This window comes from Ostrinia nubilalis, chromosome 22 (assembly GCF_963855985.1).
Source record: "Ostrinia nubilalis chromosome 22, ilOstNubi1.1, whole genome shotgun sequence".
NCBI lineage: Eukaryota > Metazoa > Arthropoda > Insecta > Lepidoptera > Crambidae > Ostrinia > Ostrinia nubilalis.
The window spans coordinates 2146801-2152130 of record NC_087109.1 but is presented as its reverse complement, the minus strand read 5'-3'; positions in this window follow the sequence as shown (position 1 = coordinate 2152130).

Here is a 5330-nt window from a genome sequence, read left to right as displayed (position 1 = left end):
TACGTCAATTAGTTTCCAAGATATTGAATTTTAAAAGTGCGGGCGGCGGCCGGCCCGCCATTTTATGCGCGTGACGTCATATTACAACGACTGGCTCATATTTGTATGGGTGGAATCTTGCAAACTGAATTAAGACCCACTTCCAGGCAACCGATTAAGCTGAAATTTCGCAAACACATGTGATTTGGATGACCATGCAATATTATGATGACATGGAGCTGATCTGATGATGGAGCTGGAAGGTGGCCATAGGAACTCTATAATCAAACGACTTAAATGCATCGAGTTTGGGCTCGTTCGTATTGTATTGATGAGTATTTTAATTCTATATAGTAATCGGGGTCTAATGATGGAGCTGGAAGGTAATTCGCAATAAAACGACACAATCGCATCAAGTTTGGGTTTGGTTCAATTTTAATTTCTGTGATGGGTCTGGGTGTTAATATGTATAATAAGTTTGTATTTACAAAAAAAAAATATTTAAGTATGTTTATATCCGTTTTCTAGTGAGCGGACGCTGTGAATGTACGTCACACGGGGTCACGTGACCGTCGGCGGGACTCAATATTTAAGCGAACTTTGAATGCCTATAAAATCATAACTACTGGGTATTTTTGAATGAAATAAAAACTAATGTATTTGTAAATGTAAAAGCTTAACTGTAACATAGGTTTCAAGTGATTTTGCATACCTAGTAACATTCTCAATTCAGTTGTGTACGGTTCGGCTGGCACAAGCAGACTGGTAGCTCGCGGCGTCTGTTCGCGCGGGATTAAAAATGTTCGGTTACCCTCAAATTGTCACTTATTATTTTGCTAGTTTTTTTTTTTATATTTCTTGATTCTAACCGCTTCTCGAACAATTTTAGTATCATATGAATATTTAAAACTCATAAAACTCATTTATTTTTGCAAATAGGCTTTTAAAAAGCACTTTTACTCGTCCCAATATTAACCCTACCACTGCTTCGGGACAATAAATGGGCCAGCCAATTTTGTTAAAGTGAAAAGGATTTTAGGATAGATTCATCCAATGAATAACAAACTCCGGTTTCTAGGGTTTTTTTCTTCTATAAGGCTCTCGCGGATTGCGTTTAGAGTTGAGTTCTTGAGTTTTGCGTATGGTTTTGCGTTTAGTTTTGCGGACATTCTAGGTTTCTAATGGTTTATGTTTATAATAGTAATTTTCTTTGACACCTGGCGTCAGACTTCACTTAACTTTTTCACACATAAACCTATGTACCTATGTGTAAAAAGGTTTGTTTACGTTTTCAAGTTAATAAAACGTTTTATTATTACCGAGTACCATGGGGCCTTTTAAACGTCAAGGCTGCCATTACCGCGCCTATTTTATGACGTTCCCAATACCCGATCCAATAAAAATGTTTATATCGCACCTCTAAAAGGATCTTACGGACGATTTTACTATAATTGATTTGATTTTGGCCCTTTGTCGAGCCCTCTGATCAGATTTTAGGTACGAGCAGGGACGTATTTGGAATTTTCTAGGATCGAAGAATTACTTTTTACGAAAGCGTGGTAGGAAACGGTAACGACTCTTTTCGTTCTTGGAAATATTATTGGAATATATTGCTATATTTTTTTTATGCATGACAAGGCAGGTATTTGATCGCAATCGCACCTGGTGAGATGCAGTCTAAGAGTAGGCGCACACCGTTGATTTTTCGTCGGCCGATTGTTTAGTCGGGCAGTTGATCAGTATGGGCATGTATGGGAGTGCGCACACTACGCCGATTCGATTTTGCCGATTCTTCATTACAATTTAAAATCGGGCACAACTATCGGCCAACTAAAAATTAACGGTGTGCGCCTACTCTAAGATGGCACATATCTGCCTGTGTTCAGGAAAGACAGCGTCAGTCCCTAGTTGTTGTTTGCATATTGCTCCTTGAGGAGGCTTATGTCCAGCAGTGGACCGCCATTAGCTGAATGATGATGATGAAAATTACTAAGTCTTCCAATCAACAGCTTCTTCTGTTCCATTTCTTCTTAGCATTTGCCATAATTATGTTTGTCTTGAAGTGCTGGTAGGGCCCAAAAGATAATAGCCATAATAGCTACCTTTTTATTATCATTGACGTTCATATGTGCCAAAATACTAATCAAAATTGGAAAAAATATTATACAGTGTGAGTCACGTTAAAGTGTACATATGAAAATAGATGAAACTAGACCTATTTTTATCGACAAAAAGGAGGTCAAAAAATTTTTGAGATTTTTTTTTAAATTTTTTATAGAATTTTTTTTCTTCTAATTACTTATTGTAAAGAAAACGTAATAACTTTTAAACTAAGCGGTATATCCTGATAAAATAAAAACAGTAATAATGCTAAATAACAGGCGATGCTAAAAAAATACATAAAATACACAAAAAATGCCAACAAATAATAAAAAATTATACTTTTTGAAAAAAATCTGCTCAAAAATTCGTGTTTTTTTGGTTATTTGATAAATTTCTCCAAAAAATGCCCTTATAACAGGTGGTTTTTATTACTTTGTATTATTCTCTATCGTATTATCTTTGTAAACCAAAAATCGCATGTCTCTATCCCTATCACAACATTTGCTATGATCGTTTGAACAAAGGCCTGCCACAACATTATTCTCCGCTACAGGTAGAGACAATTTTAATTTTAACTAAAATGCTTATTTTACTTCGAAATCTTTTGTTTTTATTTGAAATCTAACTTTTCTTTATCAAAATTACAAATCTAGAGCCATTTTCAGTTTCGTTGTTAACGAAGCGTTGAATGGCGCGCTCGGAGAGGCTTAGTTCAAACGATCATTGCAAACGTTGTGATCGGGATAGCGACAAGCGATTTTCGGTTTTACAAAGATAATACGATAGAGAATAATACAAAGTAACAAAAACTACCTGTTATAGGGGCATTTTTTGGAGAAATTTATCAAATAACCAAAAAAACACGAATTTAAAAGCAGATTTTTTAAAAAAAGTATTTTTTTTATTATTTTTTGGCATTTTTTGTGTATTTTATGTATTTTTTTAGTATCGCCTGTCATTTAGCATTATTACTGTTTTTATTTTATCAGGATATACCTCTTAGTTTAAACGTTATACGTTTTCTTTACAATAAGTAATTGGAAGAAAAAAAAATCTATAAAAAATTAAAAAAAAAATCTAAAAAAAATGTTGACCTCTTTTTTGTCGATAAAAATAGGTCTAGTTTCATCTATTTTCATATGTACACTTTAACGTGACTCACACTGTATATTTGATTTGATTCGACTAGCATGTATTTGAAACTCTTTTGAAAAATATTTCAAAGAACTTATTTTGTTTGGTAAAGCATTAGAGTTCCATCTATTGAATAGTTTTAAAAAGGCCGAATAACCTTTGGTATTATCGAAAAAGCTCTCTCTCAAATAGAGGCAATGAAGTGAAAATCAAAATGGACTGAGCTGGGCCCACAAAAAATCACATCAGTGCGACACTGTAGATCGGACGGAGCATAATGGTGAGTGGGAATTTTCGCTGAGGGCAAAGTGGTATAGTGAACAAAATAAAGAACACACGACGAGGTATAATATTGGGCTGTCCCGGGGCATTGGGGAGATTGCGATACTTAGGGCGACGATTCACTATGGAATTTTGGTAACAGGGTATAGTAAGTAACTATGACTATGACGCGAATTTGCAAAATTATTTGAACGAATACAGAAATATGAACAACAACTCAAATACAGAACTTTAATAGCTCTCTGGTAAGTCCTGTCACTCGCTAGACTATAATAGGCCTAACTGGAGAACGCTAAATCGGTATTTGGAGCATCGGAATTACAAACACTCAACAAGGTGGCACCCATAAAGATATATAGAGATGTCAACTAATGCGCTGAGTTCGAATCTCAGTGTCGCGTTAGAAATTCACACACACAAAGTGATCAAAATAAAAACAATACGTCCCGAAAAGTGTGTGTCATGCACATCGCATTCAGAGCTACTATTCGTTCGCATACCAGGTTGCAAATAATACGTACAGCACCACTACATACGCAGTGACATGCTATTGAATGCATTGTGTTAGTTTGAATGTGCTCATTATCCACTGCGGTATCAATACTCAACGTTTGAATAATCTTTAGTACTACGCAAGCAATGTAAACTGTTTACGTATATGATGTCGCTGCTGTCATCTTTGCTGTCACGAGCAATGTGTTCTGTTTTTGGGCCTATTGCTGTCACATCTTCCTTTAGTTTCTGTGATCTGTGGTGGCACCAACAGTAAATACATATTATACATAGAAAACACCCAGACCAGTCACAGAAATTAAAATTCGTCATTTCAATTTCTGCCCGGCCGGAAATCGAACCCGGGACCTCTCGGCATAGTAACTAGTCCGTTCTGAACCACTACACCAAACGGCCGAATGCTATAAAATAACCCTTAATGATTGATGGTGTTATTAACCTTTACTTTGTCAATATGTATTGAAAGAGCCGGTCATCCAAGTGTATTAGGTGCCTTACCCAAAACTTTTTTGTCCATTAAAGTAATTGGCAGATACCGACCTGTCAGGAAATTACTTTCAGTTCGCTACAAATGCGTGTTTGATGGGGCATTTCTTACCTAACTACTTACTGTAACTATACTAACACACACACGTCTCACAGTGCGCGTGGACGCACAGGGTCACACACGAACCAATCACAGAGCTCTATTCAATGATGTGCGTTCGATTTGCTGCTTTAAGCAAGCAAGCATCGTTTGTGAATACGGGCGTAAGATTAAGAAAGAAGTAATAATTTTATTTAGGTACAGATAATGGAAATAATATCTAGATTATCTTTTTCCTACATTTGCGATTTCAATTACCTCAAACATCGAAGTAAGATTTTCATCTACTACGCTTGTTGTTCGAGGCAATGAATCTTGAAGAAATATAGGCTTTCTTACAGATTGTTTGAAATCCACAGCTGAGCCTCTGTAGGTCTTGTTGTTTTGGGCCAGACTATTGGGTTTATATTTTATTTATTTTGCCACCTGTAATAATCATAATGTGACGAGAAAAGAAATCAAAAGTGTTGAGCAAAAATATATCGTTCATTTCAGCCAAATGACGTCCTCTGTTGGACAAAGGCCTCCCTCAAGAATTTCCAGAGATAGGTAAAAAATCGGTCCAGTATTATTATTATGTGCTTCAGCTATGTCCATAATCCACATTTATGTTTACCAACCGAATTGAGAACCTCCTTTTGTTGAAGTCGGTTAAAAAAAAGTAAACAGCAGTACGAATTAGGTACGATAGATGTTAAAATTAAATGGTTACAATAAAAGCGCTTTTCCAAAA